The following is a 24110-nucleotide window of genomic DNA, read 5'->3' as shown; positions in this document are numbered from 1 at the left end:
TAATAAAAACTGTAGTAATATAGCTAGATGTGTGGACGAGCTCACAGCCCACCTGGTATTAAGCGGTTACTGGAACCCATAGACATCTACAACGTAAATGCGCCACACATCTTGAGATATAAGTTCTCAGGTGTCAGTGCCTATAGTTACAACGGCTACCCCACCCTTCAAACTGAAACGCATTACTGTTTCACGGCAGAAATAGGCGGGGCGGGAGTACTTACCCGTGCGGACTCACAAGAGGTCCTACCACCAGTTTTTTTTATCATTAACGTTATCGGTTCTGACAGACCTTCTAGATTATAGTTACGGTGAGGGCCGCACTGGGCTCATCCCTCGCTGACCTAGTTGCGTGTCGCAGAGCCAGCCGGAATGAGCCCCGTGAGCGCCGCGTCGCCGCGCCGCCGGAGTCAGACAGGCCGGCGCCGCGGCTTGAACCTTGCTCCATTCTATTAACATTTGAACAACCACGCTGCTTGTTCGTGAGCTGAATGAGCCGTTTCTTACTTTTATATCGCGGTGCGGTTCAGTCCGCGGCGCACTCAATGTGAATGTCTCTAGTTTAATCCAACAGTTTGAAATCTCGAGCACTTAAATATTATATACCTATTTTATGAAGGCATAATTAATGTTACCAACGGCGCTACTCATTACACATTAAGCAGTCTTACATGCACATTGCATCAGTCGCAGCCGCACTGCCCGCCTGCCCGCCTGCCCGCCAGCACGTCTCCTCATTCTGCGCATTACGTAATGGGCACACCACCGCCACCCTCCTACAGACAAGAGTCCAGCCTCCGTCGCATTGTGTGCTGCTCTCCCGTCACTCAAACAGACCATCGACCGATATAAGTATATTTTAAGCTAAACGTTTGCAGCAAAGGCCAAACGATAACACTTTTAATTAGAATTTAACATAAAACTAATATCAATGAACAGCAGGAGCCTAGAAAATGCAATCTAACAGAAGCTGGCAGCCTCGGCGCCGACGATGTCCGGTGTGAGGGAGCGCCGCCTCGCGCGTGGACACCCTGTAGCTATAAGCGCGTATCAGACGTAATCCGCCAATACAGCCGACGCCGACGCCGCCGCGGTAACTAGCTCGTCGTCCACCACTCAGATTGCGGACAGAATATAACTTGCATTAAGAAACCCAGCAGCGAAACTGTTTCCACTTGCTAAACCAAGTACGGAGTTAGTTGTAGTTACAAAGTTTATATACGTATTCAGACGCACAATATCGGCAGTGTGCGGCCGCGGCGCCGCGTGGTCCCACAGCACGGGCCCGCCCCACGCCCGGGCGCGGCGGCTGCAGCCAGCGCCTCCGGGAACCAGCGCGTGTGCTGATCGATATCGTAATCGCTGAGTCATTGCTGATGGTTTTCATAACGAAATCTCAGTTTCATGTTAGTTTGCGAACATCTTCACTTCAAACATTTCATTTGTTTTAAGTATCAAAGTTCGTAAGAGAGCTCATTGATTCAATAGGTCATTACGTGAATTAGTAAGTCACACGCTATAACAGGATGTGTACCTTCTATAGAGTCGAGGGAACCGTTTCCTCGCTCCGCCCTCTCACGGCTGGAGTCTCGCAGAGTTCCGTGCTCGCCCCGCTCCTATTCAATATTTACAGTACGGATGTGCCCTGGTTGCCGGTGACACGGCCGTCTAGTAGGAATAGGTCCCTAACTGCGTAGAAACTCCAAACTGCAGCCAGAACACTCCGATACTGGTTCCGGAGGTCGAGGCAGCGGCCCTTGAGTTGTTAGGTCTAACTCCTGTCTAAGCCCTTGTTCGCCAACGTATGCTGGTAAACTCGGAAGGCTTCCTGGCCACCAGTGATACTTTGTTGTATAAAATAATGCGTGTGATGCTCTTGGTAAGCGGCTGAGACTAAACCTTCGGATGTTGTCAATTCGCGCCATCATGGTATTCAACAGTAGGCATCTCGTCTTTACTATATTACTGTATTATTACTGTATTACGAGTAATTATAGAACGTCAAAAAATATCACAAAAAAATGCATAAAGATACGCTTCATGAAATAACAGTAGTTAACGTGCATTGTTGTGATGTGGATATTTTACGACACTGTATTCTAAAATACGTATTACAATGATATTAAGACGGCGGCAGCGGCGCGGCGGCGTGAGCACTCCGCCCATACTCCCATACTATACAAGCGCTTACAATGTCGGACATACAACTTCATACAAGATACAGTCAACAATTCATGTTTGAAGCGTATGACATGTGCACAATGAAAACCAAAGCTTACAAACCACGCTGAACTATTCATGACACGTGTCAGCTCAGCACAACATTGAGTTATTTGTTCAATAAGGATCTTTTATTTCGTTTACACTAATTTAATTCTTAACATTTATGTAAATAAAGTTGATTGTAAGATTATATATTTCGGGCTGTACGCTGGTACGACCATGTTGTCAGCAGTTGCTGGCGTTTTTTTTGAAGATCATTTGTCCTGGTAACGAGACCCAGCAAATTGTATGCTGTACAATACGAAAAATGAAATAAAACGAGACGAGATGAAGTAAGTCTCAGTAAATTTATAGATATTTACTGAGAGTGAAGCCCCCGCGCAGCTCCTGAAGGGACCGTTGAGTGCCGGGTGCTCGGCTACCGGTCCGGCGGTGAGGCGGCACGGGGTGGCTGCTGCGCGCCGCCACATCTCCTGAGACGATGGTCTTTGGGATCTGCTCGGAGCATGAAATCACATCCTGTCATTAGAACGAGTACCGGCCAAGGTCAAATAGTGCCAGTGGTGGAGTTCCATGGGGATGAGTAGGTAATATATTCTGCGGCGCTGGTCTTGTGCGGCTCATGCCACGCGCCACCTGCGCGCCTTCCTCAAGACGCAATCACCTGGACGAAATGGAAGAACAGGAGGACCTCGGCCTTTCTCTTCCTATCTAGAGATGCCGGAGTCCTTTTCTTTATTGCTTTGATGGGTGGACGAGCTCACAGCATAAAATGGAACATAATCGTCGGATGAGGTTTCTTCCCAAAAGTCCACTGAACTCTCAGTGGATTCCCACTAGTTTCGTTTCGTCACATCCAGGCACGTGGTGTCGGCCTGTGTTATAGAACCTTCTCTTGTCCAGTGAACGAATCGAACTGTGGCGGGTGCCATCATAGAACACAAGCTATTTGACAGATGCCTGGATCTCGATTACGACATTTTCGAGATAAGCTGGCATACATACAGGTTCCGAACAATAACATTCGGACCGTCGGTCTACCGAGCAATATCACGCGCTCGGTGGAAGATCTTCCCTTTATCGTTTATCTACAGAACCACCGAAAAATCTATGCCTAAAATTAATTCGGCTCAATATTAGGTATTTGATTTAATTAGTAAGCCACGATCGCCTAGATCTAATTAGGTTCTGAAGCTTTCAGTAAGCACAAATACCGTCGGTGTGACTCCTGAGCCTTCTATCTGAAAGTAAACCTGAATTATTTTCATATCGTGCTCTTTATTTTTATAATAACATAAAAAGCCGTAAAATAAGTAATTGTAATTCTTGTCAATTTGTTTATTGAAAGGCTCATGTAGTTTTAAAGTACATTCCGAGCAACGCTTTCCTTTGTGCTGTATATTATCTCAGAGACGTGTGCGAGCGAGTACTTGGACCTCCGCTAGGGTTGCGCGGCACTCGGTGGCACTGCAACGCACGTGACTGGCGGGGTCGACGACCTGCAGGTGGACCCAAGCACTGCGCGTGCACGGACCGGGGAGGGGATGCACGAAACTCGAGACCGTCATGTGACTGCGGGGCGAAGGGACAGCGGTGGGGGGAAGAACGGGGAGGGGGAATTATTAATGATACCATTGATGGTGACGTCACGGTCTCGCTTAGAAAGTGTGCACTGGAGGAACCGGTCAGACCGGTGCAACGAGCTGTGCACATCCGAACTGGGTTATAGCCATGTGATAAGCGAATAAACTGGTCCGCCGGCTCCCCTGGGACCCTTGTTGCCTGCTGTCTCTCCAGGGATCTTCTAACGATCACTCCTACAAGACTCATCTCACAGTTGAATTTACGTCGGATTAGCATGGGATATTTAAATTTAAGGTATAAAAAAGAACTATTATTATATTATTTACGATATAAATTGGTAACATTTACAAAGCCTACTGCGTTCATCCACAGTTCGTTTCCAGAAATCTTTTTTGGCCACGCACCATACGACATTAAAATGAGCTGCCCTCCACGGTGTTTCCCGAGCACTATGACATGTCCTTCTTCAAACGAAGCTTGTGGAGAGTACTTAACGGTAGGCAGCGGCTTGGCTCTGCCCCTGGAATTGTTGAAGTCCATGGGCGACGGTAACCACTCACCATCAGGTGGGCCGTATGCTCGTCTGCCTACAAGGCATTAAAAAAAGACAGAGAGAATCGAAGTCCATTCGTAGACCTAAAGGTTCAACAAGTTCCTTGAGAACAGACTCAACATTGTTTTTTTTCTTTTTTTTATTGCTTTGATGGATGGACGAGCTCACAGCCCACCTGGTGTTAAGTGGTTACTGGAGCCCATAGACATCTGCAACGTAAATGCGCCACTCACCTCGAGATATAAGTTCTAAGGTCTCAGTATAGTTACAACGGCTACCCCACCCTTCGAACCGAAACTTATTACTGCTTCACGTCGGAAATAGGCGGGCTGGTGGTACCTACCCGTGCGGACTCCCAAGAGGTCCTACCACCAGTGATTGCGCAAATTATAATTTTGCGGGTTTGATTTTTATTACACGAGCATTGTTGATAAAACAAACAGATCTAATCTGTTTGGAATCAAATAAAGAACTAGTTAGTACTTAGGGGCTCCGTCCCAGATGTAGACGCAGTACCACAAGCGAGGCCCAACTTCTACTTTGTAAAGCAAAAGTCTTCAAGTACTGCTGAGGACTCGCAACACTTTAGAGGCCAAATTGGCTTTACTTTGCGAATGACTTCGATACTGAACACCGCTCGAAATATCGACCCCGAGAATCCCAGTACGCTGGGAAGGTTGCTAGGATACTTCTCAGAAAGAAATCCATCTTCGCAAAAGTGTACCTTCAGAAGCTGTAATTATATTACTGTTGAAGTATCATATACCTATCTAGTGCTCGTGTCGTACAGATTGTGTACACCGCGGCACCGTGCTCTCTCTGTGTGCAGATTAGTTTTTGCAGTCGTGTACTAGTTTACTCAGAATAATGACAAAGAGCTTTAGTTTTATGATATTTTCGGATTAGTAGCAGTCTGATTACGAAGACAGATTAGTTTAATGGTCTAAGTAGTATAAGCACGCGTTTATAATGTTTATGGCACCGCGGCGTGATGCGGCTGTCATATAAACATGCATTACGTACGCTTGCCGTAGACTGTCTGTTGTACTTTTATCACACACTCATACAACTTAATTTGCTTATGTTCATATGAATGGTAAGTAGAGCTACACAACCTTTAAGAACAAAGTATAGTTTAGTTTAAAGTTAATTGGACGCTTATAATTAAATATTGTGAACTGTTTATGGGAATTTATGTTATTTAAAAATGTCTAAGACCTAGTATTCGAAATTAATGGCCAGAAAAAACGTGATCTCTACTCGTGAAGCTATATGTTAAAGGTTACTTTATTGTGAATTTCTAAAGATGAGTGTGCGACGATAAAATCTTATGACAGTAGTAACTTTGTGAACCTTTCTCTAGAACCTACTGCCACAGATACTCTCGTTACAACAAAAAGGAAAAGCCCCTGGTCCGAAAGATCCCAACTTTGGTTCAGCTTGTTACTCGTAGTGTGCGCGTCACTCCGAGACACGACTCTTATCGATCGATCGAGATATCGACGCTGCGTAGAACATCTCGCCGGATAGATCAACGTGTCACACAACATCAACATAATCTAGACAGCCGATAGTATTACATCAGTGACTTGAGCAGTTAATGCACCGGATAAATATTTGAATCTCACAATATCAGCCCGAGTGGAGCAAGATAAAGTGAACGGGATCAGGTCGGAAGTCGTACAGAAGTTGACTGGATTAGCAGCTCTGAATATACATAGTTGAAAGACTTCTCAGTTGATATGATGAGGTGTCCGAGCCTACGGAGCACGCGGGGTATGTGGGACTTGACGGTCTACTGATGTACTGAGCGTTAAGGGCCAAGGATATTTTTAGTGCCCTAACCACCCAACGACTCCCCTTGCACTCTCTCACCTGACGTCCGAACTCCACACTGAAACACTCGGGCAAAGTAGGGGGATCCCGCGGGCAACACTATAAACAGACTCGCGGCGCAACCCCACAGTGCCCGGCCGACGTGGCGACGGTCGTCCAAAACCAACGACGCCTGTCTCCGCGGCACAACGGATCGTCAGGCCGCCCGGGCCCTGCCGCCGGGATACCCTGCTGGGTCAAAATCAGCCTGCCGGGTCGCGATACACACCCGGCTGGGTTTCTCTTCCATAGTACATCCGGCGAGGACAGTGACGACGCCAACGGGGGCCGCAGCCGCCGTCGTATCGTCCCGTCCTCCTGATGCCAGCCCCCTCAGTTGGCGTTGTGATATGACCGCTGCACCGGGGGAGAGCTCGCCTACCTACGAATATAATAAACTAAATCGTTTGTCAATGACAAAAACTTCAGGATTTTCGGAATGATAGTCCAATAGTTAGGAGAGGGGATTGTTCCACATTTTAAAAGTGCGTTTCTGATCAATTACTGTCTTGAATGTACTAGCTTAATATATAAAATTATTGAAATGAATAAGTGGGACAAATATTATAAAACACATTAAAAACATCTATAACATTTTTACACCATCCAACATCCAAAGATTAAGCTGTAAACGTAGTCTAACTTATCAGTAAGCTACGTGTACGGCTTAATCTTGCCTTTATTAATTACATTTTACATGTCTGACGGGTGGACGATCCCACGGTCTACTTGATGTTAAGTGGTTACCGGAGCTCATAGATACTAATGACGTAAATGCCGTCAATAACGTAAGTCAGGAACTCAATATGGCTACTCAAAGAACACCGCGAAATCTGTAGTAGGTAGGGACCACCTCAGTCTCACTGTACATTCCGGTATTGGTCCTTCACTACCAACTCGCAAGAAATCAATAAAGAAATGCAAAATGCAAAACATTAAGATAAAAATATTCTAATTTCAGTTTGTGAAATGTGTGAACGTCCAAGTTCATGTGATTACATGTCATTGTGATAACTATTTTTTTTGTTAGTAGTGTACAACAGGCTGTATAGTGCATATAATATACTTGTGGAGGAAGGGAATGTGTGCATGTAGCTGCAGCCTCATCGAACCCAAAACGTAATAAGAACAGTATTTTATCACAATTGAACATTACGTGTCATTACTATTTATACAAATTATGTATTATTTTAATGTTTACCCGCGACGTACGAAGTATTATGTCACCGACATTCGAAATGTCACTTCCTGGGCTGTGTGCCTAGTGCGAACAGCGCCCCTAGCGGCAAACGTAGGCAAACGTTCCAACTCCATACAGATTTGAGTTAACTTTTACGTTCTCGAGAACGTTAAAAAACTGGTACTAAGCATACTGGTATCTACTTTTGTTAGTGCTTAGTTTAGATCTCAGAGCGCGTAACAATATGTGCAATAGTCATTTAATGTGCGCATTAGAGGGATTAAAGGTGAAAGTTGAATGGATTGAACGGTACCTCTGAAGGAGCTCTGAAGGTGAGCGGCGCACACGACGCCCGCCCCGCAGCCGCGTGACGCCGCCGTCATGTGACCGCGCGCCTGCTGACGACGACGCGATGCTCTTAATCCTTCACGGATCCAACATTTACGACGGCAATAAACTACCTCTAACACAACAACGGCGTTCATGAGCTATCATAACATCATACTCGTAATGCTGCGTGTCATTATACTTAAACGATTATTAGATCGACCTCGCAGCTACTCTGTGGAAGAGACTGATAGTTCTCGAATAGGAACACTTTTATTTGATATGAATAATAACGATAGAAACGATGTATTCCCATTTAAAGTAAATTCAAATACGATTCAATATCCTCACAAAAAGAAATTCTGTATCGATTGTTTCGTTAAAGCTTGAATATAATGTATATAATGTTCTTAATTTCAATGGCATATGCCACAATATAGAGGATAAAATATTTGACTTTGTATGAATATTCTTTTCATAATTTTGGACAACAAAGATACGTTCGGTTCAATAGCGCTCGTTATTACGAGGACTTCTTCGACGACACTACGTTTTAAAGTAACAAAAAAGGGGTAATGAAATTTGAATAAGTTCTTAAGGTACTCTGTACTCTTTGACAAGTCGAATTCTGCGCGTTCCTTCGATCAACAACATTGCTGATCGAAGGCGCGTTCATACTTTTTCAAAACATTTGTTGACTTTTTGACTAGTGTCCAATCAATAACAATTTAGTCATCTGATATTAATTAGTGTTTTGTTTTCACTATATTTGTATCTTTTTCATCAATATGGAAAAGAAAAAAAAATCGAGTATGTATGGAACACGAGTATTGTCGCGGCAGCAATGAATGCCTCTCAAGCGACTCACAACATGAATGACGTGTGCGGAGTGATCCATTTTTTTTTGTCAAGAGGAAATCGCCGGACTTCCGCCCTCCTCTGGGAATGGCGGGCTGAGCATGTCGGAGTCGAACCGACTAAAACCTCCTGTCGCTCAACAACCAACGTCCAAGCCTCGCATGAGACAGAACTCATGAAAAAGCAAAGGGGGAGAGTGAAGCGCTTAGTGCGGAGCGCTGAGTGAACACTACAAACGTACCTACTCACAATTCGATATTGGTTTGAATGCTTCCCACTGAAAACTTTGATCAAAAAATGAACTCCGTAGGTAAGCACCCGTTAACTAAAGCCAACAATTACGAAATAAAGGCGTAAGTGAATGCTGACGATACTGAAGCATTCACTGCGAAGAAGGACCCCTTTGTCATGGCGCCGCAATTCCAAGGAGTATCCCTGCAACCTTCCGAGAGTATTGGGATACTTGGGGTCGACATTTCGAGCGATGTCCAGTTTCGGAGTCATTTGGAAGGCAAAGCCAAGTTGGCGTCCAAAATGCTGGGAGTCCTCAACAGAGCGAAGCGGTACTTCACGCCTAGACAAAGGCTTTTGCTTTATAAAGCATAAGTCCGACCTCGCGTGGAGTACTGCTCCCATCTCTGGGCCGGGGCTCCCAAATACCAGCTTCTTCCATTTGACTCCATACAGAGGAGGGCCGTTCGGATTGTCGATAATCCCGGTCTCACGGATCGTTTGGAACCTCTGGGTCTGCGGAGGGACTTCGGTTCCCTCTGTATTTTGTACCGTATGTTCAATGGGGAGTGCTCTGAGGAATTGTTCGAGATGATACCGGCATCTCGTTTTTACCATCGCACCGCCCACCACCGGAGTAGAATTCATCCATACTACCTGGAGCCACTGCGGTCATCCACAGTGCGTTTCCAGAGGTCTTTTTTGCCACGTACCATCTGGCTATGGAATGAGCTCCCCTCCACGGTGTTTCCCGAGCGCTATGAGATGTCCATCTTCAAACGAGGCTTGTGGAGAGTATTAAGCGGTAGGCAGCGACTTGGCTCTGCCCCTGGCATTGCTGAAGTCCATGGGCGACGGTAACCACTCACCATCAGGTGGGCCGTATGCTCGTCTGCCTACAAGGGAAATAAAAAAAAAAAAAAAAAAGCTGTAATGCCATTCTTTTCATTCTTAATCAATACAATAAGTTATGTTGTTATGTAAAATGTAGTAATATATTATCTGAAATACAGTAAAATATTTAGTAAGAAATTGATCGTTCTCTGTTTAACAGCCGACCCCCACAAGTCTACTATCGATTATAACTATCTAGAAGAGCAAACGGCCTAGCTATGAGTCCGATATATGCGGGCCCATTATATGAGCAGATAATATTATGGAACAATGAAAGAACAATATCCAAACGCGATATAGAAAAATTTATAATAAGATGTACGAGTATGCCTGTGTGTACCTGTGCCGGTTGTGTGCCGCCACTAATCGAAGTATGTTGTTAGCAATTTGTAGACGCCAACCGCTGACCATTGCCCCCGGCTTCGACAACTATTTTTTTCCCCTACCTAATCAAATTATTTTTTTAAACAGGGTTCCTTTGAAGATCTTAAGTGGGTCAATGATATTATATGGAATTTGTATATTCATTAAACGCGCATCTTGGAGATCAGGGCCAAAACTCTCTTGTTACACAACATGTTGTGTAACACCCTTTCGGGCGAGGTGGGATTCTCCCCTGACTTCAACGAAAAGTAATGCAAAAATCTCCGCTTAATGAAGGTAGATCTTCTCTTACAATGCACGATTCTCATATCTCTTATAGGTCGTTGACTCTGATCAGGGTGCCAGCGATCACATTGACATTACGGGCATGCGTACGTACACTTTGTAGTTGATTCCACTTCTCGTTTTGGTATTCCACTACTTTATATCTGTTGCTATAACGTAAGGCTTATCACAGAAAAGTGCTACGAATATAACATTCCAACCGTCTTATCGACTACTCGACTACCAAAAGGCTTTTGACTGCTCTACTTGGAAACATTTATGGTATTTGCTTAAAAACATTGGCGTTGCAATATATTGGATTCAACTAATAAGAACTTGGTCAGTTCGAGTGCAGGAGCAATGCGCGCAGAAAATCACGTTATAGAGAGGAGTAAGACAGGGAGATGTCATATCTCCGAAAATGTTTACCGCTGCCTTAGAGGATTCCTTGAAGCTCCTAGAATGGCAAGAAGTTAGCATCAATGTAAACGACTAATACATTACACACTTTTGATTTGCTGACGATATAGTAGTTATGGCTGAGTCACTGGAAGATTTGGGGCAGATGATCGGAATAGAGTTTCTCAATGAAATGAAAAAATTAGAATGAATATGGATAAAACGAAAATCATGCTCAATGTCCATGTTAAGCCATGTTGATAAGAACTTTACTCTTGAAGTTGTAGGCAGGCAGGCAGCCCGATTAACTCAACTGGGCAGCGTTCGATACATTAAGCAATCTGTTTTCGTCCAAAATCCCTTAAAGCCATAAGACAAATGTGTACAACCAATGTGTGTTACCAGTGATGACTTACGGTTCCGAGACGTGGTGCTTCACAAGGGATATTTTTAGGAAGCTTAGTGTCGCATAGCGAACTATGAAGAGGGCTTTGCCTAGTATTTCTCTACGAGACCGAATCAGAAATGAGGAGACCCGTAGAAGAACCAAAGTTGCTGACATAGCTCGAATGATAGCAAGCTGCAGTGGCAGTGGGCAAGCCACATAGCGAGAAGATCGGACGGAAGGATCCTCAAGTGGAGACCACGCACAGGCATATAAATCCGGCATCCCCAAACGAGAGTAAAGCTTTTGGCCAATACGACATCGTGCAGATTTTCGTGTACCTTGGTTTAATTATCTCGTATGAGGGTGGATCGGGAATACATAATACATACAATATAAATACCTGTTGAACAAAATATGGAGGGAGGCACTCAAGAAGACGAAAGTGCAAATTATTAAGATGCTCATTTTCCTGATCTTCCTGTACGGCGCTTAGTCTTGGACCATAATAGATTCTGACAGACGACGTATAGAAGCGATAGAAATGTGCCTAGAGAGTGCTCCAGTATCCAATAGAGTAGGTCATACAACAAGAAAGCCCTCTGACAACTCGGTAAGACTCATGGAAAACGATTCAGAGGTCGGTGAGGTAAGTAGCTTGGTGAACTCGTATCGTGGTTACTACAGAACTGAAACTTAGATCTCACGGCGGAATTTCCGTTGATCTCTAGAGGATCTATCCGGATGAATGGCGACGTAAATGCGCCACCCACCTTGAGATATAAGTTCTAAGGTCTCAATTATAGTTACAGCGGCTGCCCCACCCTTCAAACCGAAACGCATTACTGCTTCACGGCAGAAATAGGCAGGGTGGTGGTACCTACCCGTGCGGACTCACAAGAGGGACCTGGGGATCACTTAACACTAGGTGAGCCGTGAGCAAACAAAAACCTCCGCTAAACACGTCGGTCCGGAGATTTCGGTGATTGTGGCTTTTGGTTACGGTTACGAAACTCTACGATCTACCCTGTGCTCAACTAATCCAATGAAGAAGCCATCAGGGGATATAGCATAGAGGAGCGCCGCTCGTAGCTATTACGAGTTCTATTTGCATCCACTACATCAATCTTTAATACGTTTGAATGGCGAAGTAGCTCTGAGACCTTAATCCCATTGAATAACTAAGTATCGCGAGATCATTACTCAGAAACGATCATTGTACCTTCTTCGCGGCTAATTTTATACGTGACATTTGACACGCCAATCGGTCTCCACTTCATTAAATGATTCATTAAATCACAGAGCGACGCAATAACACATGCACGCGACACATCGAGTACAAACTGGAGCTGAGCTATGCGCAATCAAATACCTTAAATTTAAACGTTACCGAACTTGAGGCTTGACGACCGCGATTTACAAAATTCTATTAGACGAAAACGGAAACAATTCGAGGCCAACTGAGTGAGAAAACAGTGCAGTCCAGGTGCTTATGTATCATTATTCATTTGTTTAATTCTAGACGTAGGTATATCGGAGATCTAGGATACTTTGCTAGGCAAGCTCTGTATCCATGCCCGACCGGGGATCGATCGCTGTGTCCAGATCCAGTGTGCAGCCGGCTAGACCGAAATTACCGAGCCGGGAACCAACGTTTCACATACAATTATAATATTCATGACTTGCAAGATCAGATTTTTTTTTATTGCTATAATGGGTGGACGATCTCACAGCCCACCTGGTGGAGCCCATAGACATCTACAACGTAAACGCGCCACCCACCTCGAGATATAAGTTCTAAGCTCTCAGTATAGTTACAACGGCTACCCCACCCTTCGAACCGAAACGCATTACTGCTTCACGGCGGAAATAGGCAGGGTGGTGGTACCTACCCGTGCGGACTCCCAAGAGGTCCTACCACCAGTGATTACGCAAATTATAATTTTGCGGGTTTGATTTTTATTACACGATGTTATTCCTTCACCGTGGAAGTCAATCGTGAACATTTGTTGAGTACGTATTTCATTAGAAAAATTGGTACCCGCCTGCGGGATTCCAACACCGGTGCATCGCTACACACGAATGCACCGGACGTCTTTTCCTTTAGGCCACGACGACTACTCAATTTCGTGATTATCGCTATTATCTGTCTAGAGTCACATTACATAGGCGAAATACCACATGCTCATCATAATACCTTTGAAACTATACATCGGACAGGCCATAGATTTGGCATAAATACTTATTTTAGTAGTATAGTATTTTAGATGTAGTAGTTCACAATGTGGCGGTAGTCATCATAGAACATAAGATATATGACAGATGCCTGAATCTCGCATACGACATTTTCAAGATAAGCTTGCATATACTCGTATACAAGTTCCGAACAACAACATTCGAACCGTCAGTCTACCGAATAATATCACTCTTTTGGTAGAAGATCTTGCCGTTGTTGTTAAACCCTTCCAAAACCATACCTTTTTTAGAGCATTGGGCAGAACCTCATACTCAGGTGTCCGCGCCTAGTGAACACGCGGGGAATGTGTAATTTGACGATCTGCCCTACTCACTTCACTTCCCACAACTTCACTTGCACTCCCTCACTCGACGTCCGATCTTCGCCTGGGGTCAGAACTCGGGCAGGGGAGGGAGGTTCCCGCAATCAACACTACAACTAGACTCGCGGCGCCACCCGGGGAACGCTCGTCGGGGTCGTCGAGGCACCAAGCGGAAGTCCCGCGCAGTGCCATCGACCGCACTGCCCCGTCGGGCCCTCAACACATATGTACGTACCTATCAATAACTAACAATGATCAAAATATTTTTAACATTATGCTATACGTAGGAATAATAATACGAGATAACTTTAAAAAATATTTTAAAAAAACTATATCTAGGAGTCCGATATTGTATTTGAAAGAAATATTTCGTAGAAAAGTATTTTGAAAATAATATTTTAATCCAGCGCTGGATCAGATTTAAACAGGTCTGTGACGCATGGTGTGACGTCATGGAGTGACGCGAGAGGTCCAACAGCGCGCCGTGGTATTGTCGCGCTGGACTTGCGGTTTGTCACACTAATCGATTTGATTGTGACACGTAAATGAAATTCCCCTTGCCCGCTGCGGTTGGGTTGGTTGCCGCGGCAGGTGACTTCCATCTTCGAAACAAATTCAAACCAAATATTTTCATTCAGTCACTTGGACAGGTTTTTTTATTTCTTTTTTTTTTTATTGCTTAGATGTGTGGACGAGCTCACAGCCCACCTGGTGTTAAGTGGTTACTGGAGCCCAACCACATCTACGACGTAAATGCGCCATGAGATATAAGTTCTAGGGTCTCAGTATAGTTACAACGGCTGCCCCATCCTTCAAACCGAAACGCATTACTGCTTCACGGCAGAAATAGGCAGGGTGGTGGTGGTACTTACCCGCGCGGACTCACAAGAGCTCCTACCACTAGTAGTAGTAGTAGTTACAAAATAGTATCATCTGAGTAACGTTGTCAACTAACATGAGATAGTATTCGCACAAGCGCCGGTTGACCTTCGTAGTTAAAGCAGGAGGAACTGTTTCTATATTTGTATGTCGTGGCATTCTAGCTACCATGAAATTATAATTCGTTTCTGATTGAAGCCCTGGGACGCCTGTGACGTCTTGTTTATGAATAATATCAATATCCGAGATAAAGGTGAACTTATCAGACTGTGACAAGGAGAAACCTAGCGTAGACCACGCGTTGTGTCTAAAGGTACAAGTTACTGCCTAGTTCCGTGGGAGACGAACCAGTGAATGCGTTAGTAGGTTTCATAAGTCTCGGACGACGAACTTTTTTGGTTTGTCGTTGAAAGCGCCGCTACCTAACCTAATCTTCGGTAGCCTCAGGGGCTATTCCAACTTCGTGCGGATTGGCAGGTGAGCCCACGGGTTCAACCTGAGAAGATTGCCAACACTGGCCCTAGCAAGAACAATGCTTCGCTGAATCTACTACTGAATCGGAATTGCGACTCACTGAGTGATGTGAAGATCCGGCAGGAAATCTGTGGGTTGTGTCGACGGGTTCGACAAGGACGTTGACCGATAATTGAAGAGACTAAAAGCACCGAGGCTGGATCCGGGGTGACCGATGGGCGATGACGGCTTTGTGTCGCCTCGTCGCCTGGGTTGGATAAGAAATTAGTGACGGCTACGATAACAGGATTATAGTGTCGCACCACTTTGTCGAAGTAGCGTTCTGACGCTCCCATAAGATACTTGTGTATAGGTTCTAAATTTAGATCGTCGTGGAAGTCAACATTCCTCACGTACCACGGTGCTCCGACGGTTATCCTTCAGAAACGGGATTAGGATAGCCTGGAAAGAGTCTATGTGCACACGGACCGCGTGAGCGAGCACTACACTTGCATAGGTCATGACAGAACGTATGCAAGTTTTGTACGGTGTCACCTCGTTACGAAGGAACAATTTACTTCGCTTGCAAACATCGAGTAGAGTCAAGACAGCGCCGCGGCCTCGTGTGTACTACCGGGACCCCCGCTGCAGCGCTGGTTCACATCCAGCGCGCGTCGGGATGTGTGCTGTAATGCGTTAGCCGATTCCTCTTTCGCACGAAGCGTATAGAGCAGGAACAACAAACTAACATACAAACTTTTTAATACACATTTATAATATTACATATTAGGATAGAGTGTAAGTCATGTGAGTACTATATACGCCCACGTGTACGCCCTAAATATCAGGTTCGTCACATACATTGTTTATATTTAAATGATATCTACTTTTGTTTTGTAATATACATATGTCTGTCAATGTCAGACGTACTTACACGTCGTGAGTGTGGCCTTTCCACGCTCTACTAGTAAATAAATCTGACACTTTAAAGGTAAAAGCTCGGACTGGCCTCCTTCCGAACAGTTGATCCGCTTCCCAGTTGATCGCGAAGGTGAATGCGGCAAAATGATCGGAACAAGACGCAGAGTACAGTACATGTAATGCGAACGCGTCGCGCTGTGAGCAGCCGCCTGAGGCTCGGACCGAGGCGGCTGCTCACAGACTGATACTAGGAGAGCGTCCCTAGGCATCACTTGGGTGTGACAGCAGACTCACATTTCCGATGTTCGATAAAACGCCAAGATATGTATGTACAAGTCCCGGTTTACGTTTTATGACAAATAATGACAAATAATTTACATAATAATATGAACTACATAAGTGTGTCTTAAATATAGATTTAAATTAGATTATTTTTAAATTAAAATCAAAACGTTTTGGGCTATGTTCGTGTCGTCTCCGTCTGGTATTAAAGCTTCTTTTACTTTCCTTAAAAAATTCAAAATCACTATGATTATTTTATTTTATATTACAATAAAAAAAAAATAATTAAATATGTACACACATATTACACACAATATGTACATACACATTTCAATGTTATTGCAATTAAACTCAGTGCCTGTAACAGTACAAAGGTCTCCACTCGGCGCGGCGCGGCGTCGTGTAATCGATACTGATACATGACGTCCATCTGATCATTACACGGTTGCCGTGCCGACATTATGTCGCAGTCATCCTACTATAACTCGATGCTATTGTTTCGCCCGAGCCCAATGGCCACTTACAGAGCACACCCTGTCCCAAGTGCATTCGCTAACAGTTAAACCACTCTGTCGTTACCTTCAAGCGCATATCACACGAATGTGTCGAATTTTGTACCCTCAAACTGCTAGAAACATGACTCATCGCTCCAACGCTCGCAACAGAGAGAGATACAGAAGCACATCATCTATGAACTAGCATCGATGATGCGCCTTAGTTTTAATTAAAACGAAACATGCTGTTTAATTGCTTGTAATGTAATTATAAAACGAATCTCTAAATGTTCCTTTTCAATTCAGTTCTCAATAAGGTAATTAACAAATATGGTTACAATCTATCTATCTATCTATATAACTATATATAAAAATGAATTGCTGTTCGTAAGTCTCGCTAAAACTCGAGAACGGCTGAACCGATTTGGCTAATTTTGGTCTTGAATTATTTGTGGAAGTCCAGAGAAGGTTTAAAAGGTAAAAGTTTAGGTCTTTTATTTATCGATTGAGGCACTACGAAGTCTACCGGGTCAGTTAATATTTAATAAGTTAATTGTCCAATTTGATCTCAAATTGGACAATTAACTTAATGAATACTAACTATTAAATTAATTAGAAGCAAAAAGTAATTGTTACCAAACAAAACATTTACCCGCGCATCCAATCGCGTGTCGCAGCCTCGCCCGAACATCCACAAACACATCGTCGGACATTACATGTACTACTAACTGTAAAATTAAATGATATCCAACTGAATGTTCTGGTACTGTGGCAAATTCATTTTGTGTCTGATCGAAGTCTCGACGGGAAACTACACTAATAAAGCTACTTAACTCAAATATAGTCATAACATAACTTAAGTGTGTAAACCTTCGATCAACAATGTTCCTATTGTTGATCGAAGGTGTAAACACACAACATCGGTGCACGAAATATGTCAATATTTATTTAAGATCAAATTGACTAAATAAAAAATTACCATGTCATTGTTAATTATCATTAAATTAAATGATTGAAATTCATAGAATAAGTCATGAAGTGGAACTGAACGACTCCATCCAATTCCAAACACGAAATCAAAGACTCCTTTCTAATATGATGCATGTCCAGCGTACCGTTGAAACCAAAACGCATGCCTACTTCGCGACAGAAATACACAAGGTCCACCCACCACCCCACCACCCTACCTTCCTACCTATGCAGGCATATAATAAATCATTGACGGAATCCCGTCAACGCGTTGAAGGCGATCCTTTTGCGAGAAGGTGGACTCGCACATGCCGAGCATCGCCCCACAGGCCTCGTGGCTGCGAGCACCTTAGCCACCACGGCCGACAGCGACAACCTCGCTCCTACATGCGCAACGATTGCAACGAAGACGCGGCCCTGCCACAGTGGTAGCGTTCAATCGTCAGTTCCTTCCCGCCACGACCGGTGAGACGCCCGCAGTCGCGCTTCACCCAGGCCGTGAGGACCGGCCACACCGCCTCGACGGTCTGTACACCGCAGACGAAGTTGCCACTGTTGTCACCAGCACGGATCGTCGAGATTAGCACAGTCAGACCAGTAAAATAATAGAAAAAAAAAAGTTTTCCGTTATGTTAGAAATTCATCATGGAAGTCGCTTGTATCATCTTGTAGTGCGATGGTCGCATTCAAGACGACCTTACAAAGTTATTTACTGTTGTGTCTTAATCTATAAAACCATCCTCACAGGACCTTCAATTGAATTGTGAAATTGCGGTTTTCAGAGTTACGAATTGCTTAAAATTTTTTATTTATTTATTAAGTGAAGTCTTTGAATGTTTCAGTATCGCAGTATCGCAGTAGCACTGTTGAGACGTGACTCACGGCCGGATTCTTTTAAACAATTTGTTAGGTATTTTTTAATTTTTTTATCAGTGAAAACGAAGAATGCACATGATATTAACAAGGACAACGACTATGGGTCTTAATAAGGTCTTTTGCTCGTTCTACATCAGAGGAAAATGATGTTACGAGGTCGAACTAAATATGAAACGCTAAAACTTTACAAAATGTACTGATGAACATTGTACACAGATGATGCAGTCCGTGTTGTTCTTTACCAGTAGCTCCACCAGGGAGGTAGAAGACACCAGCGTGGTGGACATGGCTAATTTAAAAAGAGCCATGGCACAATTTATTTCCTAGACCCTACTACATAGAAGTCTCTGATGGATGTTTGTGGCTCCGTCACGAAAACATCACGAAAAGGTAATTTATAGCCTGCCTTAACAACACATTAGTGGGTTGACTAGTTCGTGCTCATACGTAACAACGGATCTGCAAGTCGTCTGTCAAAAGAAAAGAACAAAGGGAATATAGAGTTCATTAAATACGACAAACTGATAATAAAAAAACATGAAACCAACAGAGAAAAGATGATACGAGAGTCTTCAGGATCATCGAAAACACCATCACAAAAGAAAATCAATGCATGTAATACCCGAAGTACATCGACCACCCTGAACAACGCACCCTCTAAAACTGCGACAAAAGAAATAATCAGACTAAATATACTGAACTATATAGAGCGCGGGAGATCAGCTTCATTATCAAATCCCTCAAAAAACTAATATGCGGCACCCGGATCGAAACAACCCTAACAACCACATTACCAAACACAACATTTATAACTTGCACCCCAAGCCGACTTGCCACCGTGGGAGAAGAAGACAAACACCCTCCATCTAAATCAATATATTATTATTCGAAACAACCTAAAGCAAAACTATCTAGAAAAACTATGCACAAAAAGAAAACAGTACAGACAAAACAAGATAAAAAGATCACTGAACATAACATAACATTGTTATACAAATTCAGCACTATATGTCTTGTTTTGTCGTGCGCACATAACTTATGTTGCAAGCCAGATTTTGTTTCTTTTTTTTTGTGTTTTTTATGTATCTTTAGCTTGTGATGTGTATTGTGAGCCTAATAAAATAAATAAATAAATTCGACGCTTGAAAGGCAAACGTGACTAATCCGTGAACTTTACAGTAGACTAATTTAAAGTTGAAATACCTAAAAAAATCTATTTCAACGAATCTAGATGTAGGCTTGAAATTATTTTAATAGACTTAGAAATATAATTTTTTTTTTGCGCATCAAATATGGTTATTTCCTATCATTTATGTACAAAGCAGTTATTGTCGCTTAGTCACGTTTGCCTTTCAAGTGTCGATATACATGTCTACACACTGAACACTCGGACAATAAGAACAAAAGAGAGCCTAAAAGAATTAGAAATAGCCATATCCAACATAAAATGGAACATAATGGGCATCAGCGAGATGAGAAGGCCAGAAAAAGGGCCAGGAAGAGAGGAACGACTATATCATGTTTCACAAAGGAGGACACCGGACAATAAGGAGTAGGTTTCCTTATAAAGTCTAAGCTGAAGAAAAGCTATGGATTTTGAAGGAGTTTCTGACAGAATTGCAGTAGCTCATTTTAAATTTCCGGGATACAAGGAAAATTGGGCCATCTTCCAAATATACGCCCCAACAGAACAAGCAGGGAAATCAGACATAGAATATTTTTATAAGAGTATCTCAGATGCAATAAAACCGCACCAATATAACAATATTATAATCATGGGCGACTTTAACGCACAGGTTGGAGAAAGACAAAATGGAGAAGAATCCACGATCTGGAAGTTTGGGCATGGACAGAAACTAGTAGAATTCATGATGGAAAATAACCTTATTATAATGAACTCACGTTTTTACAAAAGTATTATCAGTAAATGGACGTGGTCCTCCCCAGATGCACAATTCAAAACTGAAATAGAGTTTATTATAAATAGCAAAGCAAGCACTTTCACAGATACCAACATAGTTAAAAATCTCAACTTTAACACAGACCACCGTATGGAAGCTTCCTAAGCCTAAACCAACCCAAAAGATCCAGGAAAAACGTAATAAACAATAATCAGCTGTATTTATTTATTTATTTATTTATTTATGTACACACAGAAAAAAAAGACATAGTACAGAGTAATAGTAAAATTATGTACAAAGGCACTGCTGTATCAAATATCAGAACGCAGTCATTCCCGTTATAACTATACTGAGACCTTAGAACTAATATATCAATGTGTGTGACGCATTTACGTTGTAGAAGTCTATGGGTTCCAGTAACCACTTAACACCAGGTGGCTGTCAGCTCGTCCACACAACTAGGCAATAAAAAATAAAATAAAAAAAAAACATTAATTCCCCCACAGCAGAATCACTTATAGAAAGTATTGCCTCCGACGCGGAAATTGGGATTAAATACAGGAGATTACAAAACAAATTAAAAGAGATGCTAGTCAGCAAACTCAGCAGCAAAGAAAGCTTTTTAAGCAAAGAGACACTAGAACTATTGGATAAAAGAAGAACACTAATATCAAATAAAGGGGATAAAGAAAGAAGCCAAAAAATTACCAATCTTCCAATTTCTCTAATATCAAACATATATAAAGTATTTGCTAAAGTGATCCTGGAAAGAAAAACATTAACGCTAAACGATAGCCAACCCGCAGAGCAGGCAGGATTCAGAAAAGACTTCAGCACAATAAATCACATTCCCACAATAAAACAGGTGATACAGAAGTATAATGAATACAATAAACAAATCTACTTGGCGTTCATAGAATACTTAAATGGCATTCAATAGCCTCAGGCACCAATACATATGGCGTAGTCTTGAACAACAAGGGGTCCACAGCAACCATATAGAAATACTCAAGAGTATATACAAATCTAGCAAGGCCAGTATTAAACTTGAATCAATAGGAGAATAATTTCCTATCCTCTCTCCCCTACACTATTTAACGCAAAGCCGATCCTCTCTCCCCTACACTATTTAACGCCGTACTCGAGCACATCTTTAGACAGCTAAACTGGGTCCACTTAATGAGTGAATATAAATTGAGCTTGCCTAAACCACCCAAGATTTGCCGATGATCTGGTGCTCCTTGAAGGGAATCCTGCGGCAATAGAACTAATGATGCAGAGCCTAGCAAATATAAGTGAGGAAGTTGGTCTGGAAATCAAATGTCAAACTCAAGGAAAATAGACGTTATGGTAGATGGCAACAAAATCGAATATGTCAAAGAATATATTTACTTAGGCCAGATTATATCCCCTTCAGATGAAATGACAAAGGAAATAATCAAGCGAACAGCTGAAGGAAATTGTGAAAAGTAAGGATTTAGGCAATCACATCAAAAGAAAACATTCGAGACCTGTATTCTACCAGTTCTTACTTATGACTGCGAAACTTGGTCATTGACATCAACCACAGGGAATGGCTAATAAAATGCCAACGTGCCTTTGAAAGAAGCATGCTAGGATTAAATATCAAAGACAGAGTCAAGAACGTAGACATAAGAACAAAAACGAAACTGGACATTTGAGAGTCTGAACGACGGAGGGAAGATCTTCCACCGAGCGGATGATATTGCTCTGTAGACCGACGGTCCAAATGTTGTTGTTGGGAACTTGTATATATGCGCTTTATCTTGAAAATGTCGTAAGCGAGATTCAGGCATCTGTCAATTATCTTGCGTTGTATGATGGCTACCCGCCACATCACTCCCCTCCGAGACCGGAGATCGTAGTTAGTGTTGTCCGTGCTGAGATTAGCTTGCAAGTGCCAGTGCTGCTCGAAGTTTGCGGTGAGTCGAAACTGAGCTGAATGCTGCGTGATTGTCGCCAGTGCTGCTCGAAGTCTGCGGTGAGTCGAGACTGAGCTTGATTGCTGCGTGATGAGGCAGTGTAGGTGCGTGCCGTAGGACCAGGAAGCGCGGTGAGTCGGCTGCGATGATCCTGTTGAGGCTGCGATGCTGTCTTGCTGTGGGACGACTGTCGATGACTTGCTTTTATCCGCGAGAATGCGGGGATTGTGGTAGCCGAAGTTCTTGATGCGCTGATGATGAATCAGAAGGTTGCGATTGTTCCGTCGGGGTCACCAGTTTGGGAGTCTGAACGACGGAGGGAAGATCTTCCACCGAGCGGATGATATTGCTCGGTAGACCGACGGTCCAAATGTTGTTGTTGGGAACTTGTATATATGCGCTTTATCTTGAAAATGTCGTAAGCGAGATTCAGGCATCTGTCAATTATCTTGCGTTGTATGATGGCTACCCGCCACAGGACATATGCTACACCACCCCATTACCAAATGGAGCAAGCAAGTCACCCTCTGGCAACCAAGAGACGGCAAACAAAGTAGGGTTCGTCAAGTCAGGAGATGGGAAGATGACTTGAAACAGACAGCGGGACTATTCTGGCTGAGAGTAGCAAGGAACAGGACCCATTGGAAGGAATTGGAGGAAGCCTATGCCAAAAGGCACGCCGAACTTAGGGACCTCTTGTAACCCTATGTTTAGGAATAAAAGGCTATTATTCAGAGCCTCAGAACGAGACATCCAGTGCAAGCGGCACTAACAGAGGTTCAGAGCGAGGCGTCCAGAGCAAGCGGCACTAACAGAGGTTCAGAGCGAGGCATCCAGTGCAACCAGCGCAATGGCTCTGAAGCTTGTTCTTCACTTTGAGTACAACCGGCACTAACAAATTACAACAACAAAGCGATCTTTTTTAATTCGAAAAAATGACTACACCTTCTGTTTCTGATATTTGTAACAAAAGTATGCCGTTAAGAAATCATTTCACTGTAATGCTCCTTGTGTTTGGTCGGGTATTGCGACACTCTAGTGACACAAAGCGCTGTGTTTCCCGAGCGCCATGACATGTCCTTCTTTAGACTTAAACTTCTTGTGGAGTGTATTTAACGGTAGGCAGCGCTTGGCTCTGCTCCTGGCATTGCTGACGTCCATGAGCGACGATAACCGCTCTAGCTTACAAGGGCAGTAAAAAAAACCGTACCGTTACTGTGCCCCTGATACGATCGACACTCCAGTGTCACGATATAGAGTAAAAGAAACAGTAGAATCCGGTGCGTTTGCGTACTGAAGAGAAATAGTGCGAATAGAAAGAGTAATAGCATAAAGCGGCGATTTTTTATTTATTTTATTGCTTGGGTTGGTGGACGAGCTCACGGCCCACCTGGTGTTAAGTGGTTACCGGAGCCCACAGACATCTACAACGTAAATGCCGCCACCCACCTTGAGGTATTTGTTCTAAGGTCTCAGTATAGTTACAACGGCTGCCCCACCCTTCAAACCGAAACGCATTACTGCTTCACGGCAGACCATTACAATTCTTTTGCACCTTTTTTTCCTACCTAAGCTGGTAGCTTTGAGAACTTTAACTATTATTCTATTATATTGATAAATACATAGCAAATAATATTATTTTATACGAAAGTTACACTGTCTGTTTCATACTAATAT

The 24110-nt window shown here is 43.3% G+C and overlaps 1 protein-coding gene and 1 long non-coding RNA gene across 4 annotated transcripts in view; one reads left to right on the top strand and one right to left on the bottom strand.

Annotated features, from left to right (window-relative positions):
* The window catches only part of Npl4 (nuclear protein localization 4), a 124160-nt gene that overhangs the window by 6808 nt on the left and 93242 nt on the right, over positions 1 to 24110 (bottom strand). The window contains exon 12 of one of the 3 annotated variants that reach the window (XM_089734166.1): positions 2137 to 2150. The exons of the other annotated variants lie outside the window; for them this stretch is intronic. The gene's annotated coding sequence lies outside the window, so the exon portion shown is untranslated. Of the gene's footprint in view, positions 1 to 2136; positions 2151 to 24110 lie in introns of those variants that run through there. 3 annotated transcript variants of the gene reach the window in all.
* On the top strand, positions 12274 to 23630 carry LOC149501184 (uncharacterized). The gene is made up of 3 exons (XR_016324443.1): positions 12274 to 12643; positions 13644 to 13942; positions 23169 to 23630. It is a non-coding gene; the product is annotated as an uncharacterized LOC149501184 (long non-coding RNA).

The sequence above is a fragment of the Bombyx mandarina genome, chromosome 17 (genome assembly GCF_030267445.1).
Source record: "Bombyx mandarina strain Sakado chromosome 17, ASM3026744v2".
Classification (NCBI taxonomy): Eukaryota; Metazoa; Arthropoda; class Insecta; order Lepidoptera; family Bombycidae; genus Bombyx; species Bombyx mandarina.
Note: the sequence above shows the minus strand (reverse complement) of the source record. Positions and strands in the feature narration are given on the sequence as shown.